This window comes from Capra hircus, chromosome 2, assembly GCF_001704415.2.
Source record: "Capra hircus breed San Clemente chromosome 2, ASM170441v1, whole genome shotgun sequence".
Lineage (NCBI taxonomy): Eukaryota > Metazoa > Chordata > Mammalia > Artiodactyla > Bovidae > Capra > Capra hircus.
In genome coordinates, this window is record NC_030809.1 from 63422923 (window position 1) to 63440973 (window position 18051).

The window sequence follows — 18051 nt, forward strand, 5'->3', positions numbered from 1 at the left end:
TGCAGTTCTTTGTGAGCAGGGCTCTGGTGGGCGCAGGACCAGGGAAGGGACAGCACCCGGGAACAAAAGAACTTGATTTCTCCTCCCCCTGCCTTGTTCCAGCTCTTCCACTCTCTTCCCCGTACCTCCCATCCCATCACTACACACAATCCAACCCAGCTCTTAGGAGGGAGCTGGAACCTCTGTCTCACACTGGGTTGTTGAGTGACTGATAGGTTCCAGGGTCACAAAAATTCCAAGACTGTCATTCTAACAGACCAAACACAGCCAAAGGAATGAATCTCAAATGGTAGAGTTTAAAGCATTAGGAATGCACCAGGGGGAGCAGGGGGCTTCCCAGTGACCTTAAATCACATTAACACACCCAACTTTCAAGACCGGTCCTTCAGGGATCAGAGTTTCTCTTTCTTGGATGCTTGTCCCACCTTAAGCACCACTAAGAGTCCCCACGCAGATGGTGCTGCCAAGCTGGGGAACCAAGAACAGGGCCTTTGGGTGTGCCAGGAAAGGCAGCTGCTGGTTAACACTGGAGCTGCTTCTTTAGGCCATCCCCCAGCCACAGCCTCCCTTTCTCCTTCCACTTCCATGCCTATGGGCTGTGGGAGCCCAACCCTGGTCTTAGCCATGACCCATCCAGGCCTTGAATTCTGGCAACTGGGCAGAGACTCGAAAGTGGCCTTGAGGGTGGAAGGAGGGACAAGGTGTGTAAGCTGCTTTTAGAAGACATTACATTCTCCTAGGTTGTAGGTACACGTGTGCACACTCACATGCTTGCAGGCCTTTGTCAACTGCACTGACCACATTAGTCTCCCTGTGGGCTGCTCAGCTTCAACTCCACCCTTATGTATCACCTTCTCCACTTCAGTCCAGCTCTGAGCTCATCAGAACCTGATCTTATCAATTGTTTCTTCCCATATTTGTGCATCTTCCCAACAAAATTGCCCCAAGCACTAGCTATGTGACCAGGGACCCACAGGGAGCTCACAGCCCAAGTGGAAGAGGCAGAAACACAAGCTAGTTTGATAAAGATTCCAGCAGAGGAATAAATTCCGTAACTCTGCCTGAAGGCTTCTCAGAGAAGGTGACATTTGGTTTGGGTTCTAGAGGAGGAACCCAGGAGGAGTTTATGGGGCAAGTATATTAAAAATAAAGGAAGCAAGTGCAAAGAAGGGCTGGAATGTAAGAACCTTTTGCAAAGGTTATATTCCGGGGGGAATGGCAGAGTCCACAGAGAACTTTGGGCTGGATCTACATTGGATCTGCTTCTCTTCTTCTGCTGTGGGTAGGGGCACGTGACCCCAGCTCAGATGGTCAGAGTATCCCATATCCCCAGGCACCACTGGAGATGGGCATGTGCCCAAGACAGCAGCTTTGACTGAAATCTTTGGGAAAGAAGTGTGCTCTGTCCACAGGTATTGTTGCGCATGTAGAACACAAGTGTGGAGCCGCTGAGGGCTTTGAGGGGCAAGGCCAGGAACAGAGCTGAGGAAACACAAGCATCAGAGCTGAGAGTCACGGAACAAGTTTCTTGACGTGAGCCCCTGGATAGGGATCTGGCTTTCCTGGAAGCTACTGTTGGTGTTTAGTCGCTAAATCGTGTCTCTTTTGGGACCCTCATGGATTGTAGCCTGCCAGGCTCTTTTGTTCATGGGATTTCCCAGGCAGGAATACTGGAATGGGTTACAATTTCCTTCTCCAGGGGATCTTCCCAACCCAGGGATCAAACTTGTGTCCCCTGCATTGGCAAGCAGATTCTTTACCACTGAGCCACCAGAGGAAGTCCACCAGAAGCTAGTACCCTCGTCCTTTCCAGTTCTCTGAGCCGATACATTTGTTTGTTTGTTTCAACCAGTTCCAGCTGACTTTTTCTGTCTTAGGCAACTGCCAAGGCTTGTCAAGGCGAGCCTTGACTAATGCAGCCTCCCCGACTCCCCCTGCCCGGGAGATCTGGGGCCTGGCTTCCTGCAAGGCAGACTCGAGCTGTGGTTCTTCGGGCCTGACACTCTTTGGCCTGCAGGCATTCTGCCCACAGCTGCTGGGCAGCGAGGGCAGTTGTGCTGGCCCTTCCGTGTCTGGGCACAAAGTACAAGCAGGAGTCTGGGTAAGAGGAATGGTCAGCTACCTCCTGCTCCTCATGAGTGTGTCTGTGTGTACATGTGTGTCTGTGAATGTTTGTGTGTCTATGTGTGCATGTCAGTGTATGTGTGCGTGTGTCTCTCTGTGTCTGTGTGTGTGTCTCTTTGTATGTGCGTGTTGCGTGTCTGTGTGTGTGTGATGCGCAGTGGGGCCCAGCCTCTTTGGGCTGATTCTGCTTCAGGACAGGAGTCCCGTGGTTCCTCCCAACATTAGCGCTTTCCTCTTTTCTTCCCTCCCCTTGGGAGGGGCCTGCAAAGCCCCTGGACAAGGTTTCAGGGCCAGGCTACCAGCCACGGGAAGAAAGGAGGAAAAGGAGAAAGAGGAGCAGGAAAACAGCAAGTGGAGACCAACTGGCCCACTGCCATTCCAGTCCAAGTGGGCACTGCCAGGAACGGTGCCGTTCACCACGTGGTCAATGTGAGCTAGAGGCCAACAGTGTGCAGCACGTTCAGAAACTCTTCAAGGCAGGTCTTACTGCCCGTGTTGGGGGCAGTTAGGAGCCTGGCCCGAGGTTGCAGAGCTGTAAGTGGTCGAGCGCTTTCTGACTCTGGGAAGGCAGGCTCGGTCTTCTGATGCCGTCAAGAGCACATGGGCAGGTAAGACCCCCCACAGCTGTCTCTGCCCCGAGAAGTCCTGTTGGATGTCCCTTCACAGACATGGCTTTGACTGGACCCTGGGGATGGGGGCACTGGCGGAGGGGAGCTGTCACACAGGTAGACAGAGTCTGGACTCTCTGGGTCTGAATTACGGCTCTGCTACTTCTTGTGGACCTTGGTCTGCAATCCGCACCCTCACCAGCAGGCTGGGCAGCTGGGAGACAGAAAGAGCTCAGTACGGCAACTGTGTGCTGTATTCCTGGGTGACAAGCAGGTGCTTGGCCCGTGCCCACTGTCTCTTTTCTTACATTTAACAAATGAGCAAATGGAAGGCACTCAGAGGGTGGAGGAGAGGACCCCGCCCGCCTCTCCCAGCATCCAGCCCTGGGTCCCTCCCTCCCCAAGTGCTGAGCACCAGTGTTGGAGGGAGATGAAAGGAAAGGCATGGTGATGGGAGCCCTGCACGTCCGTGTGCACCGCAGCTCACGCTGGCTGGACTTGAGCAAGCACGCCTAGACCCTTGGGGATGGGCGCCATCCCTGGGCGCTGGGCTGTGGAGCTGAATGAGTCTGTGCTGATGGGAGGAGTGGGGGGCGGTATATCTGACCCCTGGTACAGTCTGAGCCAAGGCGTTGGGCAGGAACCAACGTGCTCCTTCATTTGGGGATTGGGGGCCTGGACCCCACCCAAGGTGCCTGTTTGGAGAGGAGAACAATGCGGAGCTGAGGGTGCTGACTCACTCAGACTCAGAACCAGCCGTCAGAGCAGGTTTGCACAGGCGGGGGTCAGCAGCCGGAAGGAAGGACCCTTGGCCACCCAGAGACATTCCTGCTGCCAGTTATATTCACAGACCTTTTCCCATGCAGGTCAGGAGGGCCAGAAATAGGAAGGGAACACCTTCCATGTCTTATTTCACAGACAGCATGACTGACACCCAAAGTGACAGCTGGCAGAGCACGGGCACCCAGTCCTGGGCATCACTCTATCCTATCCTCTCTTAGGAGAAAGGAGAGGCCTGGCCACCTGGGCTACAGGCCTTCACACCTCCCCCCCAGCCTGCTTCTCGGGGTGCCTGAGGCCTTCACGGCACCAGGACACCACCTGCCTGCGCGGCCTGGTGCCTGTGCCCCTCTCCTGAATCCTGCGTGCTCCCTCATGGTTTTCTCTCTGGTCCTGGGCCCTGCCTTACTCCTCCTCAGGGAGCTGGCCCCAAACACCTGCTTTTCCATTCACACCTACTTCTTCTTCATCCCTACCCTGCCCTGGATGTGGAGGACAGTTCCTTCCCCAGAACCTGAGCACGTCCATCGTGGCTGGTCATTAGGCACCTGTGGTGATGTGTTCACATGGGGCCTGTCTCCTCAATGGACAGGCAGCCCCAGCGGCAGACTCCAGGCCCACTTCCACTCACTTACTCCCCCAGCAGCAGGCCCTGTGCAGTCGGGGGCACACATGTGCTCAACTTTTTGAAAGAATGAATGGATGGATGGATAATGGATAATGGATGAATGAGTAGATAATGAACAATGAATGACATGGATGGATGGATGAAATAGAGAGTGTGTCCAGTGTACAGCAAGGCATTGTAGCAGAAGACAGGGGTTCCTTGCCTCACTTTTGACCATGGGCCTCGGAACAAGTCATGCCCCTCTCTAAATCTGCTTTTTCATCCAGAAAGAGCAATCACAGAAGCACTCTTACAAATACGAGTGAGGAGTGGAGAAGAGGCAAGTGTGGGAAGCTGATGTCTCTCAAAGATATCTCCATGTTCTAATCCTTAGAGTCTGTGAAATTACTTATTTGGGGAAAAAAAACACAAAAACATCTGAAGGATGTGATTAAGGTGAGGACGTTGAGAAGAGATTATGGGTTATCTGTGCTTAGTCACTCAGTCATGTCCAACCCTTTGTGACCCTTTGGGCTGTAGCCCACCAGGCTACCCTGTCCATGCGATTTTCCAAGCCAGAATACTGGAGTGGGTTGCCATTTTCCTCCTCCAGGGGATCTTCCTGACCCAGGGATTGAACCCGGGTCTCGTCTCCTGCATTGTAGGCAGATTCTTTATCCACCGAGCCATCAGGGAAGTCCTATGGATTATCTGGGTGGATGCTAAATACCAGTGCAAGTGTTGAGAGGCCAGGCAGGCGGAAACCTGACCCAGAGGAGTAGGAGGCAACGTAACTCTAGGGCAGAGGCTGGAGGGAAGTGGCCACAAGCCAAGGGGTACTGGCCATGCCAGAGGCTAGAAGAGGCCGGGAACGGACTCCCCTTGAGCCTCCAGAAGCATAAGAGCAGAAATCCCTATTGTTGTAAGCCACGGAGCTGGTGGTAACTTGCTAGGAGCTAGGAAGGTGTGTCAAGCATACTGTGCTGGTGCGGAGAAGGCCCACGGGATGGAGCAGGGGTTGCTGTCATTATTACTGTCACATTTCTGCTGAGACTGTCAGCTCTTAAGAGAGCAGAGTCAGTGTGCTATTTCCTGGAGTAGCCTCACCCCAGTGGGTACTCCATCAGTGGCAGGCAGGCCAGGAAAAGGAGCTCCCCTTCACACCAGGGCTGGGGTGTGGAGGAGGGTATCTGAGGGTTGTGTTCCATCCCCCCTGTGTCACAGGGATCTGGAGCATGCCTTCCTGCCAGCCGCCTGGATTACACGGTCACTGGCTCCCCTTAGCTGAACGCGCCCTGCACACAGCCCTGACATGCCAACTCTGCCCGCCCCGGGGACTGCTTGCTTGTACACACAGGTCCTGCCTTTGGGATGAGCTGCTGCCACCCACCAGGATCCCAGGGCCATGGGCAGATCAGTGGGCTCAGAGTGGGGAGGCCATGACCCTCTGCTGTGGCCGAGCCACCCAGGCCAAGGACCCGCTTACTCAGAAACACCAGGCAGGTGACCTCAGGCCCACTGATGTGCCAGAAGCAAATGAATTTCCTAAAGCTGGCCTGCTCTTCTGAGCTCTGCTCTTCCCTAAACTGGGGCTCTCAGCACCCGGGGCCAGGGAGGGCACAGGTCTGCTCTCACGGGCATCCCTGCCCGGCAAGCCTTTGGCCTACGAACAGACAGAAAGAGCGCTCCAGGGGGACTTCCCTGGTGGTCCAGTGGCTGAGAATCCGCCTTCCAGTGCAGGATCTCAGGCGTTTGCACTCTGGAGCCCACGTGCCACAACTAGAGAGAAGCCTGCATGCCGCAAAGAAGACCTGATGCAACCATAAATAAATAAAAAGAATTAAAAAAGAAATGGAGCTCCATCATGCCCTGCTGCGTGGAGTTCAATCTCCTCTCCAAGGCTTTTGTTTACTGGTTTTGTTTGTGTTGTTTCTTGCTTGTCTGGTTTTCTTTCATTTCTGTTGTATAGAAACTGTACCTTGGCAAGTTTGCTTACCACCTTTTTCACACATGGATTTCAAAAGTTCCAGAAATCAAGTCCTTTTCAAAATAAACTATGGGGGTTTGCAATTATAGAGACAGGTACAGTGAGTTCTGTTGAAAGTCACTGGAGAGTTACCTCTCCCTAAATCAGAGACCTCCTGGTGCATCTGAACTGCACTCTGTCCACATGGGGGAGGCTCTTGTTTTAGCTGCTAAGTCATTTCCAACTCTTTTGTGACCCCATGGACTGTAGCCTGCCAGGGTCCTCTGTCCATGAGATTTTCCAAGCAAGAATACTGGAGTGGGTTGCCATTCCCTTCTCCAGGAGATCTTCCTGACCCAGGGATCAAGCCCATGTGTTTGAGCCATCAGGGGGGAGGCTCTACAGAACAGCAAAAGGACACCTGCAAAACAGAGCTCAGCCGAAGCAGCCAGCCAGTCGCTGATTTGTTCCCGTGCTCACGCAACACTGCCTCTGCCCGCTGAAGAGTATGGGTCTCTGACAACGCTGGGTGGGTCCCTGACAGCTCTGAAATAGAATACACGTGAATACAGAATAGACACAGACAGAAAACAAACTTATGGTTACCGAAGGGGAAGGGTTGGAAGAAGACTCAGCCAGGACTTCTCACCCAGGAAGCAGGGCAAGTGGCTGTCAACCTGAGCAATATGTGCTGAACCAGGAGTGTCTGGTCAACCCTGACATTCCCTGGGTCCACTCTGAACCCCCTCCCCTACACACAGGTCTAAGCCAAGCGCCTGAGTGTCATACGGTCCCAGTAATGACAAGCTGTTAGGAAAAGACAATCCCCTAGCTCCTTCCCCCAACCCAACCTAAAGTTCACTTTGGTGCCTTGACAAAATCACCATGTTGGACTATGTACAGCAACCAAGACATGGAAGCTACCGAAGTGTTCATCAACAGAGGAATGGATAAAGAAGATGCGGTACACACACATACACACACACACACACACACACACAGAGGAATATCACTCAGCATTAAAAGGGATGAAATAATGCCATCTGCAGCCACATGAACATTACTGTACTAAGTGAAGTAAGCCAGACAGTGACAAACACCATATGATATCATTTATATGTGAACTCTAAAAAATCATGCAATAGGAACAGGCACACAGACCTAGAAAACAAGCTTATGGTTATCAAAGGGGAAGGGTTGGGAGCGATAAGTTAGGAGTTTGGGATTAACACACTACTATATATAAAACATAAACAATGAAGTCCTATTGTATAGCCCAGGGAACTATATTCAATATGTTGTAATAACCAATATAATATAAAATAATCTGAAAAAGTGTATATATATATATATATATATATATATATATAACTGAACAACTTTGCTCTATATTTAAAACTAACACAATACTGTAAATCAACTATTCTTCAATTAAAAAAAAATCACCATGCTGGGACCTCTGGGATCAGGGAGGGAGTGTGGACACTGTAGCCTGCAAACAGTACACAAGGTGCCAGAGCCAAAAGAGGGGTGGGAAGGAAAGGTTTCCTTCACTCTTCTGGGGTAATCTGAGAAGGCTTCCTGTAGGAGGTGGCATCTGAGTTGGGCCTCAACTCTCACAGGGGAATGGAAAGGAGACAGTGAGTGGTGCAGGCCCGGTGTTCTGTGATAGAATAGTTGAAAAAAAGGTGGGTCAAATCAGGAAACAGCTAGCAGAGTCCAGGGGCTGAAGCTCAGACCAGACAGCTGGGTTGTGAGAGAGCATGAGGGGAAACTCATGAAGGAAGGGTCAGTAAGCTGCACCAGGTTATGACAGGAATGTCCCTTGACCCAGATGCTTCATTACAGGAGCAGAGACACCAGGCACAGACTGGGAGAAGATATTTGCAGCACAGGTAACCAACCACAAAATGAGTAGCCTTAATGTATAAAAAGCTTAGTGAGATGAGCAGGAAAAAGACAACTCCGTAGAATAATGGGCAAAAGAACTGAGCAGGCATTTCGTGAGAAGGAAACCTTATTGGCAAATGAACATATGAAAGGATGTATTCAACTTCGTTAGCAACAAAGGAATGGAAAAATCAAATCATAGGAGATGCCGTTTTGGCAAAAATTAAAATGTGGATGACATCACCCTGGGAACAAGGATGTGGAACAGGCTGAGTCCTTGACCCTCACTGGTGGGAGTGGCTCGACAAAAAGTCTGGCAACATCTAGGAGGGTTAACACGTGAATACCCTGTGACTTGGCAATTTCACTCTCAGACACACATTTATTCTGAAGAACGGGCAGTACTTGAGCCCCAGAAATCAGTGCTAGAGCGTTCACTGCAGTGATGTTCAAGATAGCAAAAGCACAGATGCATCTCAGGTGCCTGTCAGGCCAGACTGCTTCAGAGCAGTGAGAATTCACAAATTAAGAGCACACTCATCAGTGGGATGACTCTCTGGAACATTCTGTGGCCTGTGAAATCAGGTTTCCCAAGAATCCATCTGCAACAATTCTATTTATATAAAGCACACAGAGCAAAACCAAACAGTGTATTATTAGGAGAGTCAGACACCAGGTCTCAATGGACATGAATTTGAGCAAACGTCGGGAGATATGGAATGACACAGGAGCATGGCATGCTGCAGTCCGTGGGGTTGCAGAATCAGCTGCGACTCAACAACAGCAGACACCATGTAGAACTGTTACAGATGCAGGAAGGTGATAACTCCAAGAGACAGGGAGCTCCAAGGAGGACCCTGGAGGGGCACTCAGCGTCCCAAGGATGCCAGCACATCCCCCATCCTTGCTCAGGGCAGGGAACCAATGGGTATTGTCACTCTTTACATCATAACCATGCTTCTGCTATTTTCCTGTATGTCTTCAAAGTAATAAGACCAAATATTTAAAAAGGTGGCTGGGTAGAAGCTGGCGGAGTGGATGGAAGTTTTGTGTTGGGGAGTGGAGAGACCACAGGGCTGTCGTGGAGAATCTGTGAGGCTGCTGAAAGGTCCAGTGGTCGTCTTCAGGGTCTCTAGGTGGGCTCATCTTGGCCGCTCCATCTGTCTGCTACCAGGTCCCCTCCTAGCCAGCCTCAGCTAAGCCTAACCCTAACCCTAACCCTGCTCTGTGACAGACAGACATCTGTGTATACACGTAATCCTTCAGACATTCTGCTCACCCTGTAGAGACCCACATGCTCCACCAGACCTAGCTGAGCGCCAGCTCTCAGCTGTCACTCCCTACGCAGGGCAGACCCATAATAAAGAAATCACTGTGTTCAGCTGACAAAGAGCAGATTTCTTGCTAAGTAAACACCGATGTTTGGGTAGGGAAATTAGGTTATAAAATTGCGCCTACAAAGCAGGCCATACAGATGGATTTGGTTAAGACCTAGCCACACAAACAACCGGGCTTAATTCAATCACTCACCCTTTATCACATTTTCTTTTCGTCAGAGCAGAAGGATGAGAAGGTTATCAGGGTTTTCAAACATCCAAACCCCCAAAGCAGAAAAAACAAGAAGGGAGTATCAAGGAGGCTTTTTTCCCTAGCAAACTGATCACTTGTTGATTTGTGCAGGCTGAGCTGGGTGGGGGACGGGAGGTGATGGATTCCATCCCCGTGTTTTGGGAGGCAACTGGATTAGCTCCCCACTACAAGGTACCTGGGGGCTACCCTGGTAGCTCAGCTGATCAAGAATCGCCTGCAAAGCAGGAGACCCTGGTTCAATTCCTGGGTTGGGAAGATCCCCTGGAGAAGGGATAGGCTACCCACTCTAGTATTCTTGGGCTTCCCTTGTGGCTCAGCTGGTAAAGAATCTGCCCACAATGCTGGAGACCTGGGTTCAATTCCTGGGTTGGGAAGATCCCCTGGAGAAGGGATAGGCCACCCACTCTAGTATTCTTGGGCTTCCTTGATAGCTCAGTCAGTAAACAATCTGCCTGCAATGTGGGAGACCTGGGTTTGATCCCTGGGTTGGAAAGATCCCCTGGAGGAAGGCATAGCAACCCATTCCAGTATTCTTGCCTGGAAAATCCCTATGGACAGACTAGCCTGGTGGGCTGCAGTCTATGGGGTCACAAAGAGTCGGACACGACTGAGCAGCTAAGCATAGCACAAGGTGCTGAGGTGTGGGACAGCTCTGGGTATGTGGATCCTGCTTGTAAGACAAGTCACCCTTCGCTGAGCACAGCTGAATAGAACCTCCCAGAAAGTCATGGCTTTATGGGGATGGTCCCATCACAGGGCAAATGCAGGGGGCTGGAAGGGGAGCTATGGGTGGAAGTGAGACACTCGGTCTCAGGATTGGGAGAGGGGCTTTGTTAGGCTTCCCTAGAATCTGGGTTTAGCAAGGAGAAAAGGCCAGGGTGGAGGGTGGGCTGTATAAGGGGATCTCCTCTCCAGTGAGAATTCTTCGACTCTGGCCTGGGCCAGCCAAAGGGGTGTGTGGAATTTCCTTTCCTGGCTGCCTGTCAAAACTAAATGGATAATCCCAAATAGTTTAGATAAGACATCTTGTCTTCTTGGCGGTGGGTGTGCTGCCAATTTTTACCAAGCTTCCGAATGCATTAGTATGTGCTTTGAAAAGGGCCTGGGAGTCAAGCCCCCTCATGAGGACAAGGGCAGCTCCAGAAAGGCTGTGGAGCTCCCCCCACACCCCGGCAGGCTGGGGCCAGGAGTCATGCGGGCAGAGACAAGCCTCTGTGCCTTCCTGCTGATAAGTGCTTCCCACTCCTGGCTTCCTGGTGCTCTGGGCTCCCCGCTTCCCCCAACACCCCACCCAAGCACATCACCCTGTAACTGCCCTGCCTCCCCTTCCCAGGCCAGGAGCCATCTGTGGGTACCAAGACGGCATCTCCTCGGGCCGCATCCCTCGTGCCTGGTGCAAGGCTAGCACATTGAAGGCAGTAGGTGAGTGTCATCCGATGAACGGGTGCTGAGAAATTCCCCACTGAGGGAAGCAACAACTAAAAGCCTCTCTGCTTGGGCAGGACAGGTTAAGTCCACATGTCAGGCGTGCAGCTCCTGGAAGGGGAAGACGAAAGAACGGGCTCCCACAGTGCCAGATACACTTCTCCATGGGTCCTGGAGCACATCATTGATGCAGCAATGCTGGCTGCAGTAATGAAGGCTTGGAGAGCAGCTGCAACAGGACTCAGGGGCAGTTCACTGCTCACAAAATCCCTCAACAGATTTGGACTAAGGCTGGCAGGAGTGACCCCGAGTGACCACACTTGGGACACAGAGAGAAAGAAAGAATTAAGCAAGAAAGAACTAAGCTCAATAAATGGATGCATTCTGGGCACTGGCAGCAGCTTCCACCCAGAGTGAACGACATGGTCACAAGCAGTGGAAAAAGAACCCCCAGGTCAAAGGCCAATCTGTCCACCATCACCTGAGATTTTAATGTTAGTGATTAATTCCTTCGGATTGATTATAGCACAGACAACACACTATAGCCCTAAGACCTACAATGAGATGCCCCTTCCTCCCTGAGAATAATCACAGCAGAAAGAAGATCTCAGGCTGAGGGTTAGATCTCATTTTCTGGCTGAGTGACCTTGGGAGGCCCTTAAATTCTGGAAACTTCAAATTTTCTGTTCTGTGAATGGGGAAGAATTATCGTGCAACTCACAGGGCATTTGAGAGGACTGGACAGAACATAATCTGCCCAGCACCCAGCAGAGTGCCTAGAAGAAAACATGGGTTTCCTTGTGGTGTCAACAGCAGAGTGAAAAGAGCAAGCCATTATCCAGCAACCATCAGGTCCCAGGACCTGTTCTCTGTGTTTCACACTAGTCACTAACCTAATTCTCACAAGCACCCCATGAAGGGGATTGTTTTGTCTCTGTTTTAGAGATGGGGAAACCAAGCCTCTAGAGGTTACACAGCCAGCCCAAGGATGTAAAGGGTACATAGATGCTATAGGATTTGAACTCTGGTCTCATGCTGTACTGCCTACACCTTGGGAGTGTAGGATGGGAACAGCCCAAGACGATGGGGGCCCAGTGAGTCAGGAGAGAAATGAGAAAGATCACCTCTCCACCCGCCAGGACCTTTTCCCTGGGGGAACTCCTCCCCATGCCAACTCTGCACACCCTCCCCTGCTGCAGACCCACCTCATTTCTGTACATCAAGATTTGCTTCACTCTTGGGGCCCCTCCTGCCCTCAGCTGACCACACGGCTCTCCGCAAAGCCCAGAGTCAGGCAACAACTCCTCTGCGAGGGCCGGCATTCAGCAAAGATCAAAGAGCAGGCTGCCTTATCAGACACGCTCCTCATTAAACTTTTACAGGCAGATTCCATTATAAATGAGCTATCTGTCCCATGCTGCTGAGCACGTTCCTGGAGCTGGAGATCTGAAGCTCTCTAAGCGTGAGGGACTTCCACAGAGGGGTTGGGGCAAAGAGGAGCCCTCTAGAGTCAAACTGTCCAGGTTCCAGTCCCTGGTGTGCTACTTACTAGGAGAATGTCCCTGGGGACAGCGGCCAACATTGTCATGCCTCAGTTTTCCCCATATATCCAGCAGGTGTGAAGATGCTCCAGTGGTACTGATGAGGGTTTGTGATGGTTTAGTCGCTAAGTCACGTCCGACTCTCGCGACCCCATGGATTGTAGCTCCGCCAGGGTCCTCTGTCCATGGGATTCTCCAGGCTAGAACACTGGAATAGGTTGCCATTTCCTTCTCCAGGGGAATCTTCTTGACCCAGGAATCAAACCCAGGACTGCTGCATTGCAGGCAGATACTTTACTGACTGAGCTACGTAGATGACGTAATCCAGAGGGCTGGACATAAGCTGCTGTGACTGCATCTCAGTTCAGCATCCTGCCGCCCAGAGAGAGGAAAGGACCTGCCTCGAGGGCTCTTTAAGGGCCACACCCATCCCCAGGAGGCAAGGTTCCACACCGACCTGTCACTCAACTCTCAGCCAGCCATGGAAGGAGGGGGAGCTGCCCTACAAATTACCTCTGCCACAACAAACCCCTCTCTAATAGGCCACCAGAAATAACAACAGTGATCACAGTGCATTCACTGCAAGTTTCCACACTGTTCCAAATAAGCTATTTGTCTTACCCCATTTAATTTTTCAAATAACTCAGTAAATGGGATAGGTACTATTACTGTGCACTTATTTAGATGAGAAAACGGGTTTATCCGTTCAGATTGATTAGATGGTTACCTCCCAAAGCTGGTGCGTTCAGTCCTGGGGTTCAAGCCCAGGTAGCAGGCTGAAGGGCCAGTGGTGGGGTGCTCCTCCTGGAGCCACACCCACCATGACCAAGAGAGCCAATGGGCAGCGGCCTTGGATGCCAGCAGCTGCAGAGGCTCTGAAGGTGAGACAGGTGATGACTGCATCTCATTTGCTGCACAATGTTTCTGTAATTAGACACATTTGGCAACGATGAGGAGGAGTGGCTACAGCATGGGCTTGGTGGATGGAGTGCTCCACCAGGATCAGACCACACTGATCACAGAAGTCACAGCCAGGGGGCCCATTTTTTCTTCGAGGCTTTATCTTATTTCCCACCTGGGGCACCCACCTCGGGGGATGAAGGGGTGGGCTTCCCAGGGCCCAAGGCTAGCCCTGGACACTTGCTGTATTTCTCCAGTGGACTGGGGGGAAGGAACCAGGATAGTGTGGAGCCACTGGGAGCCCACCCTAGCACGAGGTGGGCTTTGGGGGGCAGGTGGGCTCCTCAACCCTTGAGGGGAAGCAAGCAGGCCCGCCCATCTTGTGTGAAAATCAGTGCACCTCTCTGAACCTCAGGGTCTGCATCCATAGGATGCAAATTATAACCTCGTTTCACAGGCAATCAGGAAGCTCAACTAACACAGCCCAACCAGGCTCCAGTACAGAGCCTGGCCCCAGTAGGCCCTGCACAAATGACTGACACCCTTTACTGTCTTCTACTGGGTGATGCCAGGCTTCACCACTGAAACTTTGTGATCACAAATGAGTTGAATGGTGACACCCAGAGATGTCTGTGTCCTAATCCTTGGAACCCATGAATGGCACCTTCTGTGGGAAAAGGGGCGTTGCAGATGTATTTGAGTTAAAGTTCCTGAGACCAGAAGATGATCCTGGATTTCACACTAAAAACATCACTGGCATCCTTTTAAGAGAGACAGAGGAAGAAAACTACTGCAGATGAGAAAGAAGGCAGTGTGAGAAAAAAAGCAGGGGACATAAAGGCAACGTGGCGAGAGGCAGGGATCATGGGCATGCAGGCAGCCTCCAGAAGCTAGAAAACTCAAGGAAATGGATTCTCTCCTGGAGCTGCAAGGCTCCAGAAGGAAACCAGCCCTGCTAACACCTTGATTTTAGGCCCAGAAGCCTTACTTCTTCTTACTGGCCAGGAGAGAAGCAGGCCCAGAAAGGGGACATGACCTGTGTCTAGCCCTGACCTAGGGGACGACAAAGTCTGGAGAAGGCTCAGGGACCACCTCTCAACCACAGCTCTCCATTAAACCAGGGACTAACAGTACAAAGTGCCCCCTGATTCAGTGACAAGTTCCTGCCTGCAGACATAGCATCTCAAACCTGTAATGTGTGTTAAACACAAATGGTGGGCCCACCCTAGAGCCTCGGACTCAGCAGGTCTGGGCCCAGGCCTGAGACTCTGCATTCCTAGCAGGCTCATGCTGCTGGTCCAGAGGTTTGGGGAACCACTGAATTCGGGGGCAGTGTCCTACTAGAGGGTTATATGAGCTTCCAAGAAGGAATTGTGTGGACACATGCAGGGGACCTGTGGTCATACACATGCTCCCAAGGGAGAAGCCGGGTTCTGGACCGAGGACCGTAATTAGGCTTCTAACTCTTTCACTCCCTAAGTTGGGGGGCAGGGCCCTAATGATGAATTACTTAACCACTCTGTGCTGCCTCAGTTCCTTCATCTGTAAAATGGGGCTGACACGAGATGCACACCTTATAGGGTTGAGAGCATTAAGTAAGATGAACACGTGAAGTGTTTATAGGCAGAGCTTGTCTAAAGGTCAGAGTTACTTTGAGAAATGGCAGTTGTTAATAGTGAGGTGTTCTTACATCTCTGTCCTTGTCCCTAGGTATGTGGGCCATGGGTGCCTGGATGTTCCCTGGCATAGTGACACATGTATGCCTGCCTGCACGCTCCCCCAAGGGAGCTCTCAGCCCTTCCCTGGTCTCCGACCAGCATGGGACCCCTTGCCGGGAGCACTTTATTGTAGGCCTGCCAAGCCCAGGATCTGTGTCACGGAGTCAGCTGGACAGTTTCCAAGAACAGAAAAGCAGCCATTTCAACCCCCTCCTGAAAAGGGATTCAGCTCCCCTGATACTCAGAGGATTCTTAGCTGCCACCAGCTGAGCCACTCTGCAGCGATCCACCAGCTCTAATAGGACACACCTTCCGGAAGTTGCCTGAGCTGTGGGCAAAGGGCTGACATGGCCCCACCACCCACCAGGGGAATACAAGCCTGCCCATGGCAGGTCCTAGTCAAGCAAGCACCAGCTGCAGGCACTGAGGTAGAATGCAAAGATCCAAACATGTCAAAGGGGACAACCTGAAGGGACTCCCAATGGGCAAACCTGGAACAATTTGAACAACAAAATGAATAGTGATAGCAACAGAGTAGAACTCTTGGAAGAACACAAATATCCACACATTGATTTGATATAAAAAGTGATCAAATGAGTAGAGAAATGGGGGAGAAGAGACAGGTCTTCCTTACAGTGGAATTGTAACCGATAAATGTGGAAAGAATCACAGAAATAGAAAACCACCATTTGGCAAATAATAGTAGTTACTGTTTTTGGCAAGAATCATAAACGGATGTTTAAGTGAGTGGCTGAAAATATTATGAGAAATAGGAATTTACATATTACACAAGAGACAGGGACTGGCTTTAAAGAAGGAAATGGCAACCCACTCCAGTGTTCTTGCCTGGAGAATCCCAGGGATGGTGGAGCCAGGTGGGCTGCCATCTATGGGGTCGCAGAGTCGGACACAACTGAAGTGACTTAGCAGCAGCAGCAGCAGCTTTAAAGTGGAGAAACCCAGCACACCTCATTGTTAGCAAATAATCAAAGTTAGGATTTCCAGGGATGAGAAGTATGGCCATCATGGGCCCTGGACATGATGTTCTAGGATGGGAGAGCATGACTTGCATGGCGGTATCCCCGCAATGTACCATCTGAATTTATCAGGAGGCAGCATTAGGCAAACACAAATTGAGCACATTCTATACATTAAGTGGCCTTTCCCCTTCAAGTGTCAAGGTCATATGTAAACTGGTGCAGCCACTATGAAGAACAGTAGTGGAGGCTGCTCAAAAAACTGAAAACAGAGTTGACACCTGATCTAGCAATCCAGGGTATGTATGTCCTGGGTACATACCTAGACAAAATTCAAATATAAAAAGATACAGCCACTCCTATGTTCGTAGCAGTGCTGTTCACAATAGCCAAGACACGGAAGTAACCTAAATGGCAAGTGAATGGATAAAGATGTGTTACATATACACAATGGTATATATCTCAGTCATAAAAAAGAATGGGATAATGCCATCTGCAGCAACATGGATGAGCCTAGAGATTATCATACAAAGTGACGAAAGACAGAGAAAGACAAATAGCATGATATTGCTTATATGAAGGATCTAAAATATTACATTTCTATGACACAGACACAGGCTCAGTTACAGAGAACAGAGAGGGAGGATGGAGAGGGAAGGACTGGAAGTCTGGGATTAGCAGATGCAAACTATTACATACAGATAGATACACCACAAGGTCCTACTGTATAACACAGGGAACTGTATTCAATTGATAAGCCATAATGGAAGAAGAGAAAAAATGTGTCAAGCTCATGAAAGGCAGAAGAGACTGAGCCATGTCCTGGGGTAAAGATGACTAAGGAGTTATGACAACTAAACGTAAGGGCTGAATCCTGAACAGAGGAGAAAAGGATATCCACAGGCAACTGATGAAAGTTAGCCAAGATTTACGAGTTAGTTAATAACACTGAACCAGTCTTTGGTTATGTAAGACAGGAATGTCTGAGGAATAGGGTGAGGATATACAGGAAATCTTTGTACATTTTTGCAACTTATTTTTAAATATCCGAGATTATTCCAGAGTACAAAACATCTTTAAAAAGCAAACAGAAGTCCCAGATTTGCTCTGTCCAGAGTGAGCAGTGGTGTAGGAGCCACCTGTCCCCTGCTCGGGCATAGAGTTTTGAAAACAGAGAGGGCTCAGCAAGTTTTGACTGACTTTATTCCAGTGGGAGCTGGGAGAGGTGCCAGGGAATGTCTTCAGCAGGTGGGATGTGTGGAGGGGGTTCTCTGCTCAGCAAACATTGATTGTGAACTTATTACACACATGTCTGCCATCGTCAAGGCAGGAATCAGAGCAAAGCCCAGAGTCTGCTGGAGGCAGTGTAAAAACAGCTCATTCCAGTGTTACAGGGTAGGGGAAACCAGGGGAGGGCCCCCACTCAGGGTGGGCTTCCCAGAGAAGGTGGTTCCTGAGGGGCCATTCCAGGCAGCTGGGCAACAGGGGCTGAGACCCAGGTACATGGGGGCCGGAACCATAAATGGCAGCTTGGCATGGAATGGGAGATGTCTGGTCAAGAGGCACAGCAGAGATACAGGACATGGGGCAGAGGATTTAGTCTCTTTTCTGGAAGCAAAAGGGACACGGTAGCAAGGGCTCAGGTCTTAGAGTCATTAAAACCAAGAAAAGAGACCTCGGCTATGGGCTCTGAGCCGAGGGTGGGAGTGAAGAGGGACTGAAGCAAGAATAAAGAGAGAGACACAGGGGATGAGCTCCTTCACTGGCAAGGGGTGGGGGGTGGCAGTGGGTGGTGGTGGTCTCAAAGCAGGGAGCAGGAGAGGCCCCAAAGTATAACTTTGAACTTGTCCTTATCGGTAGGGAGACTCTATAATTCACTGTCTGAACTGGGATACTTGAGGGCGTGAAAGGGTGGGGGGTGCTCT

The 18051-nt window shown here is 50.7% G+C and overlaps 1 protein-coding gene across 4 annotated transcripts in view; it reads right to left on the reverse strand.

The window, feature by feature from the left end:
* The window catches only part of GLI2 (GLI family zinc finger 2), a 259097-nt gene that overhangs the window by 43937 nt on the left and 197109 nt on the right, over positions 1-18051 (reverse strand). The window lies entirely within an intron of this gene.